We start from the raw sequence: 24,999 nt of genomic DNA on the forward strand, positions 1-24,999 counted from the left end.
CTAATGCATGTGGGGCTTAAAACCTAGATGGCAGGTTGATAGGTGCAGCAAACCACCATGGCACATGTAAAACTATGTAACAAACCTGCACTTTCTGCACATGTATTCCAGAACTTAAAGAAAAACAAACTAACAAAAATGCACTAAGGCTGAGGGGGAGTGGGGGTAAGGGCAGGAGTCAGGCTCGGGTGGGTGCGTCCTGGAGTTTTATCCAATCATTGACACTGATGTGGGAACCGCCCAATCAGGCGCGCGGTGGCAGAGGAGAGGAAAGGAGGGCGTGGCTTCCTGCATTTGGCGGGGTCTTTGTCTCTCGCTGGCGCTGGCACAGGAGCTTGGGATCCGTCTCCTCTTTCGCCTCCTCCACCTTGGGAGCCCCGGGCTACTCTCTCACAGCCCTTGTTGCCCTGTGATCTGAAGGTCCTTGGGGACGCATAGTTAAGGTGCCAGGACATCCTGGAAGCTGGGAAATGGTGAGTATACGGGGTTCGCCATCCCGAGAGGGGAGAACAGGCTGTGAAACTGGCAGGACCGGCCTCCCCACGGTTAGCTCCGAGTCTCCCGCAGCTTGGCCCTCAGTACCCTGTTGCTGCAAGATGGCCGCTGGGCCAGCAGCGAGGCCCCCACGTCCCGCCCGGCCCATCCGGTCCTGTCCCTGGGCAGCGCCCTGCTCTGCGCCCACAGCCATGAGTATTTCCCAGATTGTTCAGGAGGCCAGATGGGTCATCAGGGAAAAACCACGACTGGGTGTTTGCGTGGGAGGAGCTGCGGCCCATGGGGTCCCCAGTCTCTCTTGTTAAAAATTAACGGGAGTCTATGTTAAAACGTTAACCAGTTTATCTGAACAAAGAGTGATTGGTGAAATGGAAAGCACCCAGCCATGATTTCTGGTCCACCAGAGGGGCATAAAGGAAAGGCTTTTATAAGATGCATGAGAAAGCAACCCAAATTCAAGAATTGGTTCCAGTTATATGGTAGCCTTATTTGAACTATACAGATGGAAATGTCCTGGTTACATATTCAAAGGTTAATTGCATGTTTGTCATGGGTTAAACCTGCATTTTGCTTCAGGCTAAGATAGGGTTTTATAGGAAATGTATTTGAGTTAGGTTTTAGATTTTTTTTTTTTTTTTTTTTACCTATGAACACAGGGCACTAGAGCCACTTTAGACTAATTTTCTGATCTTTAATTATTTTAACACTCCAGAGGAGGACTGGTTTTCTCCTGTGTTTTTTTAATGTATGGCAAGTGGAACCTCTAATCGACCACCCTGTTTTTCATCCTAACTCAGGCTTGCAGTAAAATTATCGGTTCCCACTTTCTTTGCTGCATTCTCAAATGCAACGCATGAGACCAGCTTTCCCTTGCCAATTTACAATGCTGTTAACTATATGTCCTTTATTATACATTTCATTAAAGTTTTCTATTATTGGGTTTCTTTCTACTTCTCCCTACAGTTCTGGCAATATTTGCTTTTTATATTTAGAAGCCTCCCTTTTGGGTGCATAAATACATAAAGCTATATTCTATTGAGAAATTAACCTCTATTATTATTGTATGGTAAACTCATTTCATGCTTGTGAGAGACATTGCTAGAAAGTCTATTTTGTCTAATTTAAGCATTACCATTGCACTCCTTTGGTTATTATTCGCATGGAATATCATTTTCTATCCTTTCACTTTTAGCCTATGGTCTTAATTCATAATTGAGTCTCTTGTAAGCAGCATATTATGAGGTTTAAAGGATTAATTTATCCATTCTGTCTGCTTTAGTCTCTTTTGGCTGCTATAACAGAATATCACACACTGGTAATTAAAAAAGAATAGAATTTTATTTGACTCATGATTCTGGAGGCTGGGAAGCCAAAACAACATGATACTGGTATATGTTGAAGGTCTAGTTGCTGGATAATAACATAGACAAAGATGTGAGGGAGAGAGAGCTTTTTTTTTAAAATATATAACAGATCCATTCTTTTTATAATTAGCTCATTCCTATAATAAGAACATTAATCCATTCATGAGGGCAGAGTTCTTATAGCTTAATTAATTTTTAAAGGTTCCACCTCTTAATTCTAACATGTTGGCTATTAAATTTTATCCTAAATTTTGGAGATGACATTCAGTCTACAGCAGTATCTGTTTAGTAGATACTTTAATCTTTTTATTTGTAAGGTAGTGATAGGTAAGCAGTTACTATTGTACATTTGTAGTTTTCTGTCCATTTTAAGTTTGCTTCTTTTTTTTTCTGGTTCTGTCTTTCCTGTGGTATTGTTCGTTTTTGTTGAGACAAAGTTATGCTTTCTCAGACTGAAGTGCAGTGGCATATCACAGCTCACTGTAGCCTCAACCTCCTGGGCTCAAATAATCCTCCCAACTTAGCCACCCAAGTAGCTTGGACTACTTGGACATATACCACAACACCCAAGGAGATTTGATTCTTCCGCCTTGGCCTCCCAAAGTGTTGGAATTATAAGCAGGAGCCACCGTATCCAATGTGTAATTTTTGTTGTTTGTGTATGCTTTAATTACTTTCTCTTTTTCTTTACTATGGTTTTTTTTTTTTTTTTCCTAGTGGTTATCATGAGACTTATGTAAAACATCTTGTATTTTAATAGTCTAGTTTAAGATGATAACAATTTAGAGTATTCTGAATTTCAGTATGTATTTACCATTTTTAGTGACATTTATACTTTAGTATTTTTCATATTGTTAGTTAGCATTTCATCATATCAGTGTGAAGATTTCTTCCAGACCATGGCTGGAGAAGGAAAGAAGGTGTGTTTTGCCTGATTCAGGGACTATAGAGAGAACCAAGTTCTGCAGGCCTGTCACCTAAGTCTCAGGTGAGTATGAATTCTCTTGTGTTTTTGGCAGATTTTTGCAGTGTCAGGACCAAGGTCAAATGAGTTATAGCCAAGTCTACAGTAAGATGTGGCAGTATTCTGTTTTGAAGCCGGGACCATGATTGGTAAGCTTGCCACTTGGTCACGTGCTCACCCTCTGAAGATGTCTTCCTTGGTCTTTGCCTCCAGCTGGGTGTCACAAACTCTGAACTGGATTCCAAGGCTTTCATGAATTCACTTATGTTTGCTGTGGCAGCTGCATTATGTCGTGGGGGATGTGGATGCAGAACCTCACATTCTGTCATCTTGCTTATGTTTCTCTCCTTTATGTTTCACTTTCTCAAATGAATGTCAAGCAGGTGATTTTCAGATTCAAAAGTTCTAAAATAAATTGCTCAAATTTACACATTATGTAAGCTGTTAATAAAATGTCTTGTAGGTGCTACATATTTATTAAAATTTTTGGTTGTAATTTTAAGCTCACTGTAGGCAGAAAGGAATCATTAAGATTTCTATTCTTTTTTAGTCTGTATCTAAATGACCACATATTTTAATTCCAAATATTTACTTTATGCTTCAGTAATGCTCATTGTATTTTGCAAAATTTATATTGTTCTTTTATTTGAAAATATAAGGCTTTTTTTTAGCTCCTGAAAGCTATATTATAGTCATATAGTTTTATTATAGTATTTGATAAGAAGAGCAGCAACATATTGAGAACAGAATAAAATTCTGCTGTCTTTTTAATGATTATTTATTAAATTCTTCTCATTAGAGCCTATTATTAATGATTGTAATGTATTTTCTGTATAATTTTACTGCAATTTATTAAATGCCAATGACTTCCAATGTCTGCTTTTCATGACTGCACACAGTTTAAAGCTGTAGATATCTAAAGGGTTATTTTTCAGCCTGGCACGGTGGCTCATGCCTGTAATCCCAGCACTTTGGGAGGCCAAGATGGGTGGATCACGAGGTCAGGAGATCAAGACCATCCTGGCTAACACGGTGAAACCCCATCTCTACTAAATATAGAAAAAATTAGCCGGGCATAGTGGCGGGTGCCTGTATTCCCAGCTACTCGAGAGGCTGAGGCAGGAGAATGGTGTGAACCCAGTGGGCGGAGCTTGCAGTGAGCCGAGATGGCACCACTGCACTCCAGCCTGGGTGACAGGGTGAGACTCTGTCTCAAAAAAAAAAAAAAAAAAAAAAAGGGCTTATTTTTCATTGTATATTTATGTCGTATTCAGGATTTTATGCATTAAAATCTCTCTTCTTATTTTCAATTCTGTGTTGTTGTGTTTCTTTTCTGGGTGAGTATGTTTTCTCAGATCAGTTAATTGTATTTTTGCTTTTAAAGCTTGATATCATGAGTTGAATGATAATTTTTTAACTCGGTACACTTTATGACAATGTGATATTTAATTTATATGTGAATTAGCCGTGTTTGTTGCTTATAGATATATCTATGTGTTTTTCACCTATGTAAGTGTGTCATTTTTTTCATCTTTTTTCCCTGTTTTTTTTTTTTTTAAGTTTCAGATACGCTTTCTTTTTCTTTTTTTTGTTTTTTTTTTTTTAAGAGAATTTTAAAACAGAGTCAAATGAACAAAAATCAGTTATTTGTCCTCTTGCAGGGCGGAGAGACCTTCCTTCCCCACGGGTTTGAGACTATGGCTAAGTGGTGAGCCTTGGGGAGATGCAGAAAGGATCCATCCCAGGCACTTGGCTAGAGGTAAGTAAAAATAGCCTTTGGGCCAGAAGACCTGATAGTTTGGGTACTCGTCTGAACATAAGTCCCCATCTTCCCAGAAATGTCGTCTTTTGTCTGCAACAACTGGCTGGAGAAATATTTCAGAAAGATGTGTGCCTGGGACACCCAAAGGCGTACCTTTCCTTTCTCCTTGGCATAGATCTTGCAGCACTGAAGAAAGACCAGGTTTGCAACGGAGCCTTCAATACTCTTCATCCCTATGGATCTCAGGGGCTTATAGGGTGACAGGAGAGGAGACAAGCTAGCTTGGGAAGAGTCTTTGTCCTTCAGCTTCTCCCCTACTGAAACACTATATACTTGGGGCCACAGTTCATAGCAAAACACACATGCTCTCTTTCTTTCTCTCACACCCACATCTCGGGAACCCAACAACTTGATGGCAGGTAGCTCTGGGTATCCTTGGTCTGGCATTCACCCACTGGGCATCTAAGCTGTCCTAAAGCTCTTTTCAATCACTTCTCACTCTTTCCAGGCCCATGTGGGTAGGTGTTCCAGGCTTCACTCTTTCAGGCTGATCATAAAGGACAGTGCGGGAAAATCCCCTACTGTGATGGCCATTGCTGGGAAGCAGGGAAGGTTAAGGGCCCATTGCTGCCCAAGGCTAGTGTAGACACCCTCTGCTCCTCCACTCATCTCCTCAAAGAATGATATCAGGTGCAGCAGCTGCTGTCTGGAATGTTATCAAACCAGGACTGCACAGGCACTGCATTCTCTGTGTGGAAGATGTAAGAAGCAGGCGAGTTGTCCAGGATGAGTTTTCCTCAGGTCCCTCCCCAGATGGCTGAGGTCCTTGACATAGCAGCTCTGGTGAAACAAACATGACTCATGGGACAGGCAGCCCCAGACCATCCCATACCCGTCCAGCTCACCCGTCACAGGATCTGCCTACTTGTTCAGGCTGGGAAGAAGAGAGCAATGAAGAAAACACATTTAAACATTTCCTCCATTCATGTCAGGAACTCATCCATATAAGGCCTCATGAGCACATGGATCTGGTGCATGGTCCCCTCAAGCTCTACAGGCACTAGGCAGTCAGAATTGCTGATTGGCTTAAAGGAGCTATGCACAAGGGTTTCATCCAGGTCAGTGACCATACAGATCCTTCCTTGATTTTTCTCTGTCACCTCTGGGAGCAGGCAGGTTCCTGGGATCTGATAAAACTGATAATGGAGAGGCTGGAGCTGATCCGACATAGCAATGGTGTTGACTCCCTCCTTATGTGTGGATTGCTCAGCGGGGGAACTTGACTGTCCAACATGCTGGGTGCAAGAACAGCAGAAAGGGGACTTTTAAGATGTGACAAACATGAGGCCTCTTCGGAGAGGACTTTGGAAACCAGGCCTTGCTTGGTAAGGACCAGGGCATCTTCCCTCCATGCCTGGGTGATGATGGAGCCTTGTTCCATCTAACAATCCTGAGGGCTGGGCTGGCTGGGTGGGAAGACTGGCAAGCACGCTGGCTGGACTGGGCTGGGGGGCATGGGCTGGGGCCTGATTCAGTTCCCGAGATTCTGACCTCCACAGCTGTTCACATACCCCTTCTCCTTTCCATACTGGCAGGGAAGGGAGGTGGCTTGTAGGGAGGGTGGATGGCCTTGGCAGCGGCTCCCCAGTGTGCCCCCAGCCCCGATTCCCCCAGCGAGAGCTTCAAGATCCTCAGTTTGGGTCTAACATAGAGAATCCACCAGAAACACATTTTTTTTTTCAAGTTTTATTTTAAGTTCAAGGGTCCATATGTGATAAAGTTTATTTTTCAACTTTTATTTTAAGTTTAGGGGTCCATGTGCAGAGTATGCAGGTCTCTTACATACATAAATGCGTACCACTGTGGTTTACTGCACAGATCATCTCATCACCCAGGTACTAAGCCCAGTGTCCGCAGCTATTCTTCCTGCTGCTCTCCTTCCCCTCCCCCATGCCATGAAACAGGTGTCCAGTGTGTGTTGTTCTTCCTGATGTGTCCATGTGTTCTCATTGATCTGCTTCTGCTAATAAGTTAGAATAATAATAGGTGGTGTTTGGTTTTCTGTTCCTGCATTAGTTTGCTGGGAGTAATAGCTTCAAATTCCAACCATGTCCCTGCAAGGGACATCATCTCATTACATTTTATGGCTTCATAGTGTTCCATGGTGTATGTGTACCACATTTCCTTTATCCAGTGTATCATTGATGGGCATGTAGATTGATTACATGATGTTGCTATTGTAAATAGTGCTGCAATGAACATATGTATACATGTATTTTTAAAATAGAATTATTTATATTCCTTTGGGTGTATACCTAGTAATGGTATTGCTGGGTCAAATGGTATTTCTGCTTCTAGGTCTTTGAGGAATCTCCACACTCTCTTCTCCAATTCTTGAAATAATTTACACTCCCACCAACAGTGTAAATGTGTTCCCTTTTCTCCACAACCTCGCCAGCATCTGTTTTTTTTTTTTTTTTACTTTTTATTAATAGCCATTATAATTTGTGTGAGATGGTATCTCATTATGGTTTTGATTTATATTTATCCAGTTATCAGTGATGTTGAGCTTTTCATGTTTGTTGGGCACATGTATGTCCTCTTTTGAGATATGTCTGTTCATGTTCTTTGACCCTTTTTTAATAAGGCCTTTTTTTTTTCTCTTGTAAATTTTGTTAAATTCCTCCTAGATTCTGGATATTAGACATTTGTGAGATGGATAGGTTGCATAATTTTTCTCCCATTCTCTAGGTTGTCTGCTCTGATGATAGTTTCTTTGGCTCCGCAGAAGCTCTTTAGTTTAATTAGACCCCATTAGTCAATTTTTGCTTTTGTTGCTATTGCTTTTTGCCTTTCTGTCATAAAGTCTTTTCTCATGCCTATATCCTGAATGGTATTATCTAGATTTTTTCTTCTAAGGCTTTTATAGTTTTGGGTTGTACATTTAAGTCTTTAATCCATCTTGAGTTAATTTTTGTATATGGTGTTAGGAAGGGTTCCAGTTTAAATTCTCTGCATATGGCTAGCCAGTTCTCCTAGCACCATTTTTTGAATAGGGAGACCTTTCCCTAATTCCTTGTTTTTGTTGACTTTGTCAAAGATCAGGTTGTTGTAGGTTTCTGGCTTTATTTCTAGGTTCTCTACTTTGTTTCATTTGTCTATGTGTCTGTTTCTATACCAGTACCATGCTGTTTTTGTTACTGTACTCTTCTAGTATAGTTTGAAGTTAGGTAGAATGACACTTCCAGCTTTTTTTTTTTTTTCTTAAGGTTGGCTTGGCTATTTGGGCTCTTTTTTGGTTCCATATGAACTTTAAAAGTTTTTATTTTTTTAATTCTCTGAAGAATGTCAGTAGTTCAATGGGAATAGCATTGAATCTATGAATTACTTAGGGCAATATGCCCATATTCATGATACTGATTCTTCCACTCCATGAGCATGGAATCTTTCTCCATCTGTTTTGTGTCCACTCTGATTTCTCTGAGCAGTTGTTTGTGGTTCTCCTTGAAGAGGTCCTTCACTTTCTTTCTTAGCTGTATTCCTAGGTATTTTTTTCTCTTTGTAGCAAACGTGAATGAAAGTTCATTCATGATTTGTCTCCCTGCTTGCCTGTTGTTTGTGTATGGGAATGCTAGCTACTTTTGCACGTTGATTTTATATCCTGAGATTTTGCTACTGTTGCTTATCACCTTAAGAAGCTTTGGGCCTGAGACAATGAGGTTTTCTAGATGTAGGATCAGCTTATCTGCAAACAAAGATAATTTGACTTCCTCTCTTTCTATTAGAATACTCTTTATTTCTTCCTCTGGCCTGATTTTCCTGGCCAAGGCTTCTGATACTATATTGAATGGTAGTGGTGAGAGAGGGCATTCTTTTCTTGTGCCAGTTTTCAGGTGGAACGTTTCCAGCTTTTGCACATTCAGTATGATATTGGCTGTGGGTTTGTTGTATATGGCTCTTATTATTTTCAGGTATGTTTCTTCACTTCCTAGTTTATTGAGAATTTTAAACCTGAAGGAATGCTGAATTTTATTGGATGCTTTTTCTGCATTTATTGAGATAATCATGTGGTTTTTGTATTTAGTTCTCTTTATGTGATGAGTCACATTTATTGATTTGCATATGTTGAATCAACCTTGCATCTTGGGGACAAAGCCAACTCCATTGTTGCGGATGAACTTTTTAATGTGCTGCTGTATTTGGTTTACCAGTATTTTATTGAGGATTTTTGCACAATGTTTACCAAAGACATTGGCATGATGTGTTGCTGTTGTTGTTGTTGTAGTATCTATGTTAGGTTTTGGTATCTGGATGATGCTGGCCTGATAGAATGAGTTAGAGAGAACTTCTTTGTCTTCAATTTTTTTTGGATGGTTTTAGGAGAAAAGGTACCATCTCCTCTTTGTACCTCTGGTCAAATTCAGCTTGCTTGGTAGGCTAGTTATTACTGCCTCAATTTCAGAACACATTATTGATCTATTCAGGGTTCAGTCTTGTGGAGGGTTTATTTTGCAAGGAAATTGTCTATTTCTTCTAGATTTTCTGGTTTATGTGCATACATATGTTTATAGTGTTCTCTGATGGTTGTTCATATTTCCATGGGATCAGTGATGATATCTCCCTTATTATTTCTAATTGTGTTTGGTTCTCCTTTCTTTTCTTATTTATTTGCCTAGCTAGTGTTCCATCTAGTTTATTACTTTTTTTCATAAAAACAGCTCCTGGATTTGTTGACTTTTTTTTTTGGAAGAGTTTTCAGTGTCTCTATCTCCTTCAGCTCTACTTTGATCTTGGTTATTTCTTGTTTTCTGCTACCTTTCTGGTTAGTTTTCACTTGGTTTTCTAGTTCTTTTAATCAAGATGTTAGGCTGTTAACTTTAGATCTGTCTAGTTTCTCTTTTTTTTTTTCTTGTGGCAGAGTCTCACTCTGTCACCCAGGCTGGAGTACAGTGGCATGATCTCCACTCACTGCAACCTCCACTTCTCAGTTTTAAGTGATTTCTGCTGTCTCAGCTTCCTGAGTAGCTGGGATTACAGATGTGCATCACAAAAACCAGCTAATTTTTGAATTTTTTTTGTAGAGGTGGGGTTTTGCTGTGTGGTTCAGACTGGTCCTGAACATCTGGCCTTAAGTGATTTGCCTACCCCAGCCTCCCAAAGTGCTGGAATTACAGGCATGAGCCACCACGCCCAGCCCTTTCTAGCTTTTTAATGTGGACATTAGTGCTATAAATTTCCCTCTTTTCTTGGTGTCCAGTGATTATTTTATTCTATCTTGGTGAGTCATCAGGGAAATAATCTTAAATTTACAATCAACATATAGTTTAAATCCATATAATTGTGTGAGAAGAACCCTTTGTTATTTGAAGGTGATGTTTGAAAGATTTTCTAACTGTGCCTTTTAGTTAGTCTTAAATTTCTAATTGTAGTTAAAAACATGCCATTGTCATTTCTGACATTTTAAGTATATGGTTTAGAAGTGGTTAGTATGGTTCTATTGTTTTGCAGTAGGTTTTAGATAATTTGTGTCTTACAAAAGTAAAAGTGAATACTCATTACTTGTGAAAGAAGTTAGTTAGCTTGCCTTAGGTAGATAGCAAGAGAAGAGTCCCTGGAAAGTCCCTGGTCAGTGCCTCATCCCTGCATAACATATAAAGAAGCCTGGAAAAAATCAAGCTGCAGACACTAACAAGGGAACTAGCATATGTTGTTGTGCTTGGAGACATGCCCGTGGCTGCACAGATAGAAAAACCTCTGGCCCATTTTGATAAAAATTTGTACAAAACTCCAGCTTACTCAGATAAAGGAACAAGAACGACCTAGCATAGAAATGCCTTTGTTTGGCCAGGCACGGTGGATCATGCCTGTAATCCCAGCAATTTGGGAGGTAGAGGTGGGTGGATCACCTGAGGTCGGGAGTTCGAGACCAGCATGACCAAGGCGGACAAACCTTGTCTTTTCTAAAAATACAAAATTAGCCGGGCATGGTGCTGCATGCCTGTAATCCCAGCTACTTGGGAGGCTGAGGCAGGAGAATTGCTTGAACCCAGGAAACGGAGGTTGCTGTGAGCCGAGATCGCACCATTGCACTCCAGCCTGGGCAAAAAGAGCAAAACTGCAACTCAAAAAAAAAAAAAAAAAAAAAAAGAAAGTACATCTCAAAAAAAAAAAAAAAAAGAAAGACAAGAAAAAGAAAAAAAGAAATGCTTTGTCTTTGTGCAGTCAGTGGGCTCCCAGGAAAAAGTTTCTTCTCTTTTTGTGGGCATGGGCACAGTGGGCTCGGGTACGTTCCTGTCGATGCTCTCCTTTATTTGGACTGTGTAAGTCTGACCTGTATGAATAATTACTTCAGTCCCTGATTGCTCCCACGCCAAGCTTTCACCTTAGCTTCTGATAAGTCCTGGGCCAAGCTAAGCAGCTTCTGTCAATCATCCCTTCAGCTCCTTATTGTTCCCGGGCCAAAGTCCTGGGCCAAGTTGAGCCACACGTTTTTCAAGACAGCCTGTGAACTAGGCACATTCCCTTCCTTTCCCAATCCATAAAAACCCTGGACCCCAGCGTCGCAGAGGGCACCCCTTTCAGACACCTATCTCTGCTGGCAAAGAGCTTTCTTCTCTTGCTTATCAAACTTTCACTCCAACCTCACCTTTGTGTTCATGCTCCTTAATCTCCTTAGAGGTAGAACAAAGAACTCTGGGTGTTATCTCAGACTACGAGGGACTGTTACATCTTGGTGCACTGCTGAGACTACAACACTTGGTTTCTTTGAGTTTGACTAAATATTTTACGTTAAGTGTAATTATACAGTTTTCCTTTTGACTGTCTTATTTTACTTAACAGAATGTTTTCAATATTTGTCTTATTGTAGTACTTTTCAAGATTTCCTTATTTTTAAGGCTGAATGCTATCCCATTGAATATACAAGCCCTGTTTTTTGAATCTACTCATCCTTAAAGGTACATTTGCTTCGAGGTAGCATGTTTGTGAGTAATACTACAATGTACATAAATGTGCATATATCTATTCCATGTTCTGCTTTGCCTGTTTGGGATTTTTTCATACACTGATTCAGTTGTATGTGTATTCCCTTGCTTTTGTTGTCTGATCCGTTGATGTTACATCCCCCAAATTATTGCTGAGACCAATTGTCATGAAGCTTCACCCTTCTCTATTCTGCCAGGAATTTTACAGCTATAGGTTTTACATTGTAATCTTCATTCATTTTTAAAAATTGACACATGTAGTTGTGCATATTTTGGGGAAATAATTATATATATATGTTGTATAACAATAAAAATCAGAGTACTTAGTATATTTGTTGCCTCATGCATGTTTTATTTTTGTGGTGAGAATATTCAAAAACTTCTTCTCTAGCTATTTTATCTTTATGTATTAATTTTTTTTAGAAACAGGATCTTGCCCTAACACCCAGACTGGAGTGCAGTGGTGCAATCCTAGCTCACTGTAACCTCAAACAATCTTCTAACCTTAGTTTCCCAATTAGCTGAGACTACAGGAAGCTGCCACTATGCCTGGCTAATGTTTTAATTTTTCATAGAGACGGGGTCGCACTATGTTGTCCAGGCTAATCTTGAACTTCTGGCTTCAAGTAATTCTCCTGCCTCAGTCTCCCAAAATGTATGGATTGCAAGAATGTGCCAACACAACTGGTCTCTTTTAGCTATTTTGTAATATGAGATAACTTTTCATTAATTATTTTTATCCTACTGTGTAATAAAAAACAAAAACTTATTTCTCCTATCTAATCATAACACAATACTTGTGCCTCCCGCTTCAGTCTCTGGTAACCCCTGTTGTACTCTTTGCTTATATCAACCCTTTTTTTCAGGTTCCTCAAATGAGTGAGATAATAAGATCATAAAGTGTTTTTCTATGTGGCTTATTTTACTTAACATGGTATGCTCAAGGTTCATCCATGCTCTTTTAACTGACAGAATTTTATCCTTTCTTATGGCTGAATAGGATTTCACTGTGTATATATAGTACATTTTCCTTATCCATTTATCTGTTGCTGTACATTTGAATTGATTCCATATGTAAGCTATTATAAATAGTTCCGTAACGAACATGGGAATGCAAATATCTTTTTGACAAAGTGATATCCTTTTTTTTTTGGATATACACCCAGAAGTAAAATTGCGGGATCATATAATAGATATATTTTTAATTTCTTTCAGAAACCTCCATACTATTTTCTATAATGGCCATACTAATTTACAAGTCCACCAACAAGGTATACATTCACTCTTTTTTATATCCTCATTAGTACTTGTTTTATTTTTTATTTATTTATTTATTTACTTTTACTATAGCCATTCCAATGGGAATGAGGTGGTACCTCATTGTGGCTTGGATTTGCATTTCCTTGGTGATTACTAATGTAGAACATCTTTTTATGTTCCAGTTAGCCATTTTTGTATCTCTTTTTGACAAACATCTGTTAAGGTCTTTTGCATTTTTTAAATTAGATTATAAGTGTATTTCATTTTGAGATTTTAAAGTTTCTTATATATTCTGAATATTAACCTTTTGTCACATGTATAGCCTGAAAACATTTTCTTTCATCGCCTAAGCTGTCTCTTCAATCTTTTAGTTGTTTTTTAATATGAAAAAGCATTTTAGTTTGACATAATGTTGTTTGCTTATTCTTGATTTTGTTGCCTATGTTTTGAAATCTTATTTAAATATTCCTTTCACTGTCCAATGTTATAAAGCATTTTTAAATGTTTTTCTCTAATAGTTTCATAATTGATGGCATTACATTTAAGTCTTTAGTTTTAGTTGATTTTCAAATATGGCAAGGCACAAGGGTCTAGTATTATTTTTCTGAATGTAAATATTTAAATGGCCCTGCACCATTTATTGAAGAGATTAGCTCTTCTCTAAAGTGTGTTCTTGGCAATTTTGTTGACAATCAGTTGGCTTTAGGTGCATAAATTAACTTCTGGGCTTATTGGGCACATTAGTCTATGAGTTTGTTTTCATGCCAGTACAGTGCTGTTTTGGTTACTGTAGCTTTATAGGAAGTTTTTAAGTTTGATAAAGTGATGCCTTTAGCTTTGCTTATTTTGCTCAATGTTGCTTTGTTTATTCAGAGTTTTTTGTGGATCCATATAAATTTAAAATATTTTTTATTTCTGTGAAAAAATGTCATTGGTATTTTGATAAAAATCACATTAAGTCTGTAGATCACTTTGGGTAGCTATATTAACAGTATTCTTCCAGTGTATAAACACAATATTTTTTCCTTTATTCAATTGTATTTTATATTTTTTATCCATGTTTTGTCGTTTTCAGAGTAGAGAGCTTTTACCTTTTTAGTTTTTTTTTGCTAGGTGTATTAGTCGGGCTTCCCTAGAGAGATCACAAGATCCCACAATAGGTTGTCTGCAAGTTTGAGGAGCAAGGAGAGGCGGTCCACGTCCCAAAGCTGAAGAACGTGGAGTCTGGTGTTTGAGGGCTGGAAGCGTCCAGCACAGGAGAAAGATGTAGGCTGGGAGCTTAGGCCAGTCTCTGTTTTTCTGCCTGCTTTATATTCACTGGCAGCTGATTAGATGGTGCTCACCCGATTAAGAGTGGATCTCCCTTTCCCAGCCCACTGACTCAAATGTTAATCTCGTTCGTCAACACTCTCACAGACACACCCAGGATGAATGCTTTCTATCCTCCAATCCAATCAATTTGACACCCGGTATTAGCCATCACATTAAGTATTTTCATTTTTTTAGCTTTTGCTTATGCAGAAGAAGAATTGGATGAAACTCAGCATTCATTATGATGAAAACTCTCAACAAGTTAGGAATAGAAGATATGTGTCTTAACCCAATAAAGGCCATTTATGACAAATCAATGCTATCATTATACTGAATAAGGAAAGGCTGAAAGCTTTCTCTCTGAGATCTGGAACAAGACATATCATCCAAACTTTCAGGCCTCTTATTCAAAATAGTACTGGAAGTCCTAGCCAAGGAAATTAGGCAAGAGGAAGAAATAAAAGTCATACTAATTGGAAAGGATGAAGTCAAATGGTCTCTCATTGTGGACAAAATAATCTTATATGTGAAAAACTCTAAACATTACACCAAAAACTATTAGAACTACTAAACAAATTCAGTAAAATTGCAGAAAATCAACAAATTAGTAGCTTTCTGTATGATGATAGCAAACTGTCTGAAAAATAAAATTTTAAATTCCATTTTAATAGCTACCAAAATTAGTTATTTTGAGTTTATTTCTTTATTTGAGGTGGAGACTTTCTCTATCACCAGGCTGGAGCGCAGTGGCGTGATCTTGGCTCACTGAAACTCTTGCCTCCAGGGTTCCAGAGATTCTCCTGCATCAGCCGCCCGAGTGTCTGGAACTACAGGCGTGTGCCACCACCGCCAACTAATTTTTCTTTGTATTTTTAGTAGAGACGTGGTTTCCCCACGTTGGCCAGGATGGTCTTGATATCCTGACCTTGTGATTCACTTGTCTCAGCCTCCCAAAGTGCTGGGATTACAGGTGTAAGCCACTGCACCTGGCCTTGAGTTTATGTTTTTATCTGGTGCAAGGTAAGGTCTAACTGTGTTATTTTTTCCTTGTAAATTTTTATTATTCCCAATACTGTTTGTTGAAGAGACTGTTCTTTCCTTATTGTGAATTCTTGTAACACATCTTAAAAATATGTTTACTATACCCATGAGGACTTATGTCTGGACTCTCTCATCTGTTTCATCATTCATTTGTCTTTATGTCAGTATCAAACTGTTTTGATTACTATATGTTTGTAGTATGTTTTGAAATTAGAAAGTATGATGCCTCTGTCTTTATATTTTTTTCCCTATATTTTTTGGCTGTTTGTGATCACTTGAAATTCCATAAAAATTGTAGAACATTTTAAAACTTCCACAAAAATTTTCTTTTGTATTTTGATAGAAAGTATATTGAATCAGCTGAGGGTCATGGCTCATGCCTGTAATCCCAGCACTTTGGGAGGCTGAGGAAGGTGGATCACCTGAGGTCAGGAGTTCAAGACGAGCCATGGAGAAACCCCATCTCTACTAAAAATACAAAATTAGCCAGGTGTGGTGGCACATGCCTGTAATCCCAGCTACTCAGGAGGCTGAGGCAGGAGAACTGCTTGAACCCAGGAGGTGGAGGTTACAGTGAACTGAGATCACACCATTACACTCCACCCTGGGCAACAAGAGCAAAACTCCGTCTCAAAATAAAAAGACAGAAAAGAAAAGAAAGAACATTGAATCCGTAGACCACTTTCGGTAGTAGTGACATGTTAACAATATTAAGTCTATAACCTCTTGAACGAGAGTGTGTTTGAGAATTTGTTGTTTAATTTTTACTTATTCTTTGACATGCTAGTGTTTTTAACTTCTTGTTTTATTGTATCATAGTTAGCAATAATTTGTGTAATTCCATCTGCTTAAATTTGCTAAGATGTGTTTTTTAACTTAACAGGTGGTCTATCTGGAATATTGTGGCATGTGTGATTAAAAGTATTGCGTATTCTACTGTTGAGTGGAGAGATATAAATGTGATTGTTAGGTCTAATTGTTCTATTGTGTTGTTGAAATCCTCTGTTTACTTATTCATCTTATGTTTGTTTTTTAATTTACGTTACTAAAAGTCAGATATAAAAGTCATCTACTGTTATCATGTGCTGGCTACTTCATGTTTCAATTCTGTAAAATGTTGCTTCATATTTTGGGAACTGTGATGTAAAGCACATACGTTACTCTTGCTTTTATTGTTGTATGTTGTTTTATTGTTGCTTTTATTGATGTATGTTGTTTTATTGTTGTTGCTTTTATTGTTGTTTTTATTGTCCTTTTTTTCTTCTCTCTTGAGGAAGTTTTTGATATAATATATATTCAGTCTACCATGACAGTATTTGATTTTGCATTTAATTTTTTTTTTATTCTTTCATGTACAGGTTATACTTGTTCCAGGTCATAATTTGGTCATTTGTAGGAAGCAGAGAGTTGAATCTTGTTTCATGAATTTGTTTAGTGAAAGTATGTTTTTGATTGACATAATTTATGTATATATAAAATCATTACTAAAAGGGAATGATTTCCTATGACTTCCTATTGAATTTTGTTTCTTTTTTGTTTTAGGTCCTGTAGCTTTTTTTTTTTTTCTTTTTTTTTTTTGAGACGGAGTTTCGCTCTGTCGCCCAGGCTGGAGTGGAGTGGTGCGATCATGGATCACTGCAAGCTCCGCCTCCCGAGTTCATGCCATTCTCCTGCCTCATATTCCCCAGCAGCTGGGAATACAGGAGCCCGCCACCCTGCCCGGCTATTTTTTTTTTTTTTTAAGTAGATACGGGGTTTCACCGTGTTAGCCAGGATGGTCTCAATCTCCTGACCTCGTTGATCCACCCACCTCGGCCTCCCAAATTTCTAGGATTACAGGCGTGAGCCATCGCTCCTGGCTGGTCCTGTAGCTATTTTGTTCCTGTTTTTCTCTCTTGTTCTCTTTCTTAGTGTATTATTGGTTTTTGCAGTGACATGTTTTAATTCTTTTCTCACTACTCTGAGTGTGTGTGTGTCTTTGTTTGTGTGTACTAAAGGTATTTCCTTTTTTTTTTTTTTTTTGACAGGGTCTTTCTCTGTCGTCCAGGCTGGAGGGCAGTGGCACAATCTCTGCTTATTGCAAGCTCTGCCTCTCAGGCTCAACTCAATCCTCCCACCACAGCCTTCTGAGTACCTGGGACCACAGATGTGCACCACTACTCCTGGCTAATATTTGTTATTTTTCATAGAGACAGGGTTTTGCCATGTTGCCCAGACTAGTCTCAAAATCCTAAATACTATAGGTATTTTCTTTGTTGTTACTATAAATATTACCAAAAATAACTACTATAGCTAGCATGTAAAACTCTGCCTCTTTATGGCTCCGTATGTGTTTTATTGATGTCGCGAATTACATCATTTTGTATTGTGAATCTATTGGCAAAGTTATATAGTCATTTTTAAGTCTTTGTTATCTCAAATACATAACAGAATTAAAAGTATTCTGTGCATCTTCATTATAATAACAAAGTATTGTAATTGTGCACATAATTATCTATTAGAAAACGTTATATTTTACATAATTCTGTGTTGCTCTCATCATTATTTTATTTTTCAATGTGAATGACAAGCATTTTTTAAGACAGGCCTAGTGTGTATAAATTTATACAGTTTCTGTTGATCTTGAATATTCTTTATTTTTATTTTTTAATTCATTTGAAATGATAGTTTCGGCAGACTTAGTGTTCTTGGTTGGTACTTAACATTTTTTCAGCACTTTGAATATGTCATCCTACAACCTCTTGCCTGTATGCTTTTTGCTGAGACACCTGCAGGTCATCCTATAGGGGTAACATTGTACATGCTAAGCCACTTTTTTCTTGCTGACTTCAAGATTCTCGGTGTTTTAACTTTTGAATCTCTGATTATAATGTGTCTTGTCATGGGTCTCCCTGTGTTGCTACTAGTTAGAGTTGGTAAAGTTTCATTAAATTTTAGGCCATTTTCTCCCTCAAATTTTGAGAGTTCTCAGACACTGTTTGTTTCTTGAAATAACTTTGCTGCTCTCTTTTCTCTCTTTTAATTTTAGAATTCCCATTATAAGTATATTGGCTATCTTAATGGTATCCCATAAGTCCCTTAGGCTCTCTTAATTTTTTAAATTATTTTTAGCCTCCTCACCCTATAATTTCAAATGACTTCTTATCAATCTTGTTGGATTTTTTTCCTGCTAGATCAAACCTGTTGTTGGACTTTCTAGTGACTCTCTAAATTCAGGTATTTTACTTTTCAGCTCCACACTTTATGTTTCTATTTTGTACTTTTAATCACTTCGTTGATTATCTCATTATCTTCATGCGTTGTTTTCTTTTTCTGTTTAGTTTTCTATGTTCTTCTTTAGCTGACTGAGCATCCTTAAGCTAGGTGTTTTAGCTAGGCACAATGACATGTGTGTCTAATTCCAGCTACTTTGAAAGCTAAGGCAAGAGGATTTCTGTATTAATAAATTCTCATGCAGCTAATAAAGACATAACCAAGACTAGATAATTCATAATGAAAAAGGTTAATGACCTCACAGTTTCACATGGCTGGGGAGGTCTCACAATTATTGGAGCAAGCAAGAGACTTTGTTCAGGGAAATCTCCACTTATAAAACCATCAGATCACATGAGACTTATTTGCTATCATGAGAACATCACAGGAAAATCCCACCCCCATGATTCAATTACCTCCCACAGGGTCCCTCCCAGGACATGTGGAGATTATTACAATTCAAGGTGAGATTTGGTTGGGGACACAGAGCCAAACAATATCAATTACTTAAGGCCAGGAGTTTGAGACCAACCTGGGCAATATTGTGAGAAGCTATATGTAAAAAATATTTTTACAGATTAGTCATGCATGGTGGAATGTTCCTGTAGTCTCAGGAAGTTGGAGGCTGATGTAAGATTATTCCTTGAGCTCCCAGGAATTTGAGGCTGCATTGAGCTATAACCATGGTACTGTATTCCTGTCTGGGTGAGAGAGTAAGACCTCTTTTTAGAATTTCAAATTTGTTTTAGATTTAGGAGGTACCTACACAGGTTTTTTACATGGGTATTTTGTATAATGCTGAGGTTTGAAGTATAAGTAATTCCATCACTTATGCAGCGAGCATAGTACTAAATAGACAGTTTTTCAGTTCTTGTTCCCTCCCTCTCTCCACCCTCTAAGAGTTGTCTATTATTTTTATTTTTATGTCCGTGTGTACCCAGTGTTAATTTCCATTTATAAGTGAGAACATGCAGTATTTTCGTTTTGCATTTCTGCATTAATTTGCTTTGTAGAATGACCTTTAGTTGCATTAATGTTGCTGCAAATGACAAGTTTTTTTTTTTTTTTTTTGCTAAGTAGTATTTCTGTACAAGTGACACTTTTTAAATTCAATTTACCATTAATAGGCTGGACACGGTGGCTGATGCCTGTAATCCTAGCACTGTGGGAGGCCAAGGTGAGTGGATCATGAGGTCAGGAGATCGAGACCATCCTGGACAGCATAATGAAACCCGGTCTCTACTGAAAATACAAAAGTTAGCCGGGCGTGGTGGCATGTGCCTATAGTCCCAGCTACTCCGGTGGCTGAGGCAGAATAATTCCTTGAACCTGGGAGGTGGAGGTTGTAGTGAGCTGAGATCATGCCACTGCACTCCAGCCTGGGAAACAGAGTGAGACTTCATCTAAAAAAAAAAAAAAAAAAATTACCATTAATAGGCACCTAGGTTGATTTATGACTTTCCTATTATAAATAATGCAGCGATGAACCAACAAGTGCATGTGCTATATTGGTAGAATAATTTATTGTCTTTCTGGTATATACACAGTGGAGAAATTGCTGGGTTGAATCATAGTTCAATTCTCAGTTATTTGGAAAATCTCCAAGCTGCTCTCCACAGTGGCTGAACTAATTTATATTCCTATTAACACTGTATCAGTGGTTTTTTTCCCTCTAAAATCTCATCAACAACTACTATCATTTTACTTTTTAACAAAAGCCATTCTAACTGTTGTATGATGGTGTCTTATTGTGGTTTTTATTTACATTTCCTTGATGGTTAGTGATGATAATATTTTTTCACGTTATTTGGCTACTTGTATGTATTCTTTTGAACAGTGTCTGTTATTGTCCACTTTTTCATGGGGTAATTTTTTGCTTGTGAATTCTTTAAGTTTCTTATAGATTCTGAGTATTAGATTTTGTCAGGTTCATTGGTTGTGAAAATTTTTCCCATTCTGCTAGCTTTGGGGTTAGTTTGTTTTTATTTTTCTAGTTTCTCTAAGTGTGATGTTAAATTGTTAGTTTGAGATCTTTCCAACTTCTTGATGCAGGTATTTAGCACTCTCAACTTTCCTCTTAACAGTGCTTTCCCTACAACCCAGACATTTTGGTAAATTGTGTCTCTTAATTTATTTCAAAATTTTTTTAAAGTTTCTGCCTTAATTTTGTTATTTACCCAAAATTCACTCAGGAGCAAGTTGTTTAATTTCAATGTCATTCTGTGATTTTGTGAGATTTTCTTGGTATTGATTTTTATCTTTGTTCCATTGTGGCCTGACAGTATGGTTGGCATAATTTTCATTTTTAAAAAATGTATGGATAATTGCTTTATGGCTAGGAAGTGGTCAATCCTAGAGTATATTCTGTGAGTGATGAGAAGAATTTATGTTCCTTAGATGATGTGTGGCTTAGCTATAAGTGTCTATTAGTTTCAATTGATCAAGCCTGAAATCAAACTCCAGAATTTCTTTGTTAAGTTTCTGCCTAGATAATCTGACAAACACTGTTAGTGGGGAGTTGCATTCTCCTACTATTATTGTGTGGCTACTTGAGTCTTATTGTAGGTCTAGCAGTACTTGTATAACTCTATGTTCCCCAAAGTTGGGTGCATCTACATTTAGGATAGTTAAGTCTTCTTGTTGAATTGAACCCTTTATCATTATGCAATGCCTTTCTTTGTTTTATTTTACTATTAATGATTTAAAGTCCTTTTTTCTTAAAAGAGAAACAATTCCAGGTATGGTGGCTCATCCCAGCACTTTCAGACTGAGGCAGTAGGATTGCCTGAGACCAGGAGTTTGAGACCAACTGAGGCAACATAACAACATTCTGTTTGTACAAATTTTTTTAAAGAAACTACACAGGTGTGGTAGTGTGCAGAACTGTGGTCATATTTACTCAGGAGACATAGGCGGCATGACTGCTTGACTTCAGAAATTTGTGGTTACAGTGAGCTGTGATTGCACCACTTCACTCTGTCCCAGGATATAGAGTAAGATCCTGTGTATAAAATGAAAAAATAAAGAAAAATAAAATTATTTTAAGTTAAAAATAAATTCATAGATCTCCACTTCTTTTGGTTCTCTTGAATATATATTTTTCTCATTAGATTAGGCTATATTTCCTGGTTGCTTTTACATACTGTGGTTTTGTTAAGGTTTTGGTCAATTAAGAAACCACTACCTATTTTATCCTTTATGAAATAGCTTTGTACATGGGAAAATTGACAACATTCTGCCACACTAGTCATTCTGGGAGCTTCTCCAATCTGTTGTCAAAATGTGTCTTCGTTGGACTAGTGTATGTATTTTCGTGTTAATAAGGTTTACCTCTGTTTCCTTTTAGGAGCCTTTAGCCTCTTCCCTTTGTCACTGTTACAGGCACTACCATCTCTGTTGTTGTAAGAAATATTTATCTTTATTCTCAGTTGACCCAAGCTGTCATTTAAACTCTATCTCTATTCTGGTCAACATTAAATGTTAAAGGAAGCAATATCCAGTCTTTGGAGAACCCCGGTATGACTCAATAAGTCAGAAGTTTGCATACACATTTCACCCTTTTTTCTTTCCCGAGGGAGAATCATAGAATGGACAGATTTTTATCTAACTGCACTGTTCTGTAGTGCACAAATGTAACCAAATTTTCTTTCTTCTAAATGTGGTTATGGTTGGCTTTTTTCTGATGTGGGGTGCTACAAACTCAACTGGCTTTGCTCGCCCAATTGTAGTTAAGTTCATACATCCATTGAGAGAAACAGGATCTCAGGTTCTGCTTCAACTGTCATTGTGTTCTCAGCTGGCCTCATTTTGTACATTCGATTTATAAAATATATTTTCCTTAATCTCATAACCGAATTTTTAAAAAAATTAATATTTTTCAGCTCTTTTAGCATTATATCCAACCAAGACCCAGAGAAAACAGTACATAGAAGCTTCTTTTCAAAAAGTACTATTGGGAAGATCTGGGAGCCCTGGCCTTGAAAATTTACACGTAAGGAAAGTGGGAAATTGAAGGATAAGTGTAAAGGGCACAAAGGATGTTATGATGAATATACCAGATATACAGCAATTACCTACAGCAAAAATGTCACTGCTAGAAGAGCTCAAAACCATAAAGTATTTTGGAAAAAGCATAATTAATGTTGATTCTTTTTTCTGAACTATATATTTGTATAATTACATATCAATAACGATTTTTGAAACATATCATGTTTTTGAAACAAAATTTAGAAAATGTAAATAGTGGCCTAGACCGGGAATATTTCTCCTAATGCTATCCCTCCCATAGTCCCCCACTTCCTGACAGGCTCCAGTGTGTGGTGTTCCCCTTCCTGTGTCCATGTGTTCTCTTTGTTTAACTCCCAACTATGAGAGAGAACATGTGATGTTTGCTTTTCTACTCTTGTGTTAGTTTGCTGAGAATGGTGGTTTCCAGCTTCATCCATGTCCCTGCAAAGGACATGAACTCATCCTTTTTATGACTGCATCATATTCCATGATGTGTACATGCCACATTTTCTTTATTCAGTCTATCACTGGTGGGCATTTGGTGTAGTTCAAAGTTTTTGCTCTTGTGAACAGTGCCATAATAAACATATGTGTGCATGTGTCCTTATAGTAGAATAATTTATAATCCTTTGGGTATATGCCCAGTAATGGGATCGCAGGGTCAAATGGTATTTCTCATTGTAGATCCTTGAGGAATTGCCATACTGTCTTCCACAATGGTGGAACTAATTTACACTCTCACCAACAGTGTAAAAGTGTTCCTATTTCTCCACATCCTCTCCAGCATCTGTTGTTTCCTGATTTTTTTAATGATCACCATTCTAACTGGTGTGAGATGGTTTCTCATTGTGTTTTTGATTTGCACTTTTCTAATGACCAGTGATGATGAGCTTTTTTTCATGTTTGTTGGCTGCATAAATGTCTTCTTTTGAGAAGTGTCTCTTCACGTCCTTTGCCCATTTTTGATGTGGCTGTTTGGTTTTCTCTTGTAAATTTGCTTATGTTTTTTGCAGATTCTGCATGGTAGCCCATTGTCAGATGGATAGATTGCAGAAATGTTCTCCCATTCTGTAGGTTGCCTGTTCACTCTGATGATAGTTTCTTTTGTTGTGAAGAAGCTCTTTAGTTTTATTATATCTCATTTGTCAATTTTGGCTTTTGTTGCCATTGTTTTTGGTGTTTTAGTCATGAAGTCTTTGCCCACGCCTATGTCCTGAATGGTACTGCCTTGGTTTTCTTCGGGGTTTTTATGGTTTTAAGTCTTACATTTAAGTCTTTAATCCATCTTCAGTTAATTTTTGTATAACTAGTAAGGGAGATGTCCAGTTTCATTTTTTTTTCATATGGCTATCTAGTTTTCCCAACACCATTTATTGAATAAGGAATCCTTTCCCGATTACTTGGTTTCCTCAAGTTCTTCAAAGATCAGGTGGTTGTAGATGTTTGATGTTATTTCTGGGGCCTCTGTTCTGTTCCATTTGTCAATATATCTTTTTTGGTACCAGTACCATTCTGTCTTGGTTAATGTGGCCTTTTAGTATAGTTTGAAGACAGCTAGCGTGATGCCTTCACTTTTGTTCTTTTTGCTTAGGATTGTCTTGTCTATGCATGATCTTTTTTGATTCCATATGACATTTAAAGTAGTTTTTTTAATCATTCTGTAAAGAAAGTCAACGGGAGCTTGATGGGGATAGCACTGAATTTATAAATTACTTTGGGCAGTATGGCCGTTTTCACAATATTGATTCTTCCTATCCATGAGCACTTATTGTTTTCCATTTGTTTGTGTCCTCTTTTATTTCCTTGGGCAGTGGTTTGTAGGTCTACTTGAAGAGGTCCTTCCCATCCCTTTTAAGTTGGATTCCTAGGTATTCTCTTTGTAGCAATTGTGAATAAGAGTTCATGCATGATTTGGCTCTCTGTTTGTCTATTATTGTGTATAGGAATTCTTGTGATTTTTGAACATTGATTTTGTATCCTGAGACTTTTTTGAAGTTGCATATCAGTTTAAGGAGATTTTGGGCTGAGACGATGGGGTTTTCTAAATATAAAATCACGTCAGCTGCAAACAGAGACAACTTGAGTTCCTCTTCCTATTTGATTACGCTTTGTTTCTTTCTCTTGACTGATTGCCCTGGCCAGGACTTTCAATACTATATTGAATAGGAGTGGTGAGAGAGGGTATTCTTGTCTTGTGCAGATTTTCAAAAGGAATGCTTCAAGTTTTTGCCCATTCAGTATGATATTGGCTGTGCATTAGTCACAAATAGCTCTTATTATGTTGAGATAAGTTCCATCAATACATAATTCATTGAGAGCTTTTACCATGAAGAGGTGTTGAATTTTATTGAAGGCTTTTTTTGCATCTTGAGATAATCATGTGGTTTTTGTCATTTGTTCTGTTTATGTGATGGATTACATTTATTGATTTGCATATGTTGAACCAGCTTTGCATCCCAGGGATTAAGCTGACTAGATCGTGGTGGATAAGATTTTTGATGTGCTGCTGGATTCGGTTTGCCAGTATTTTATTGAGGATTTTCGCATTGGTGTTCATCA

At 37.8% G+C, this 24,999-nt stretch overlaps 2 long non-coding RNA genes and 1 pseudogene across 7 annotated transcripts in view; 2 read left to right on the plus strand and 1 right to left on the minus strand.

Moving 5' to 3' along the window:
• The first annotated feature begins 260 nt into the window (after positions 1–260).
• The window catches only part of LOC129136792 (uncharacterized), a 41,092-nt gene continuing 16,353 nt past the window's right edge, over positions 261–24,999 (plus strand). The window contains exons 1-4 of one of the 6 annotated variants that reach the window (XR_010156064.1): positions 261–473; positions 2,718–2,847; positions 4,485–4,582; positions 11,482–11,558. This is a non-coding gene — a long non-coding RNA (uncharacterized LOC129136792). Of the gene's footprint in view, positions 474–2,717; positions 2,848–4,484; positions 4,583–11,481; positions 11,559–17,207; positions 18,133–24,999 lie in introns of those variants that run through there. The other 5 variants (XR_008538710.2, XR_010156063.1, XR_010156065.1 and 2 more) reach the window with 5 other exon arrangements.
• Positions 5,164–6,026, minus strand: LOC100610457 (carboxy-terminal domain RNA polymerase II polypeptide A small phosphatase 2-like; annotated as a pseudogene).
• LOC134809703 (uncharacterized) lies at positions 18,312–22,565 on the plus strand. Its single transcript, XR_010156066.1, has 2 exons — positions 18,312–18,396; positions 19,560–22,565. It is a non-coding gene; the product is annotated as an uncharacterized LOC134809703 (long non-coding RNA).

The sequence above is a fragment of the Pan troglodytes genome, chromosome 23 (assembly GCF_028858775.2).
Source record: "Pan troglodytes isolate AG18354 chromosome 23, NHGRI_mPanTro3-v2.0_pri, whole genome shotgun sequence".
Taxonomy (NCBI): domain Eukaryota; kingdom Metazoa; phylum Chordata; class Mammalia; order Primates; family Hominidae; genus Pan; species Pan troglodytes.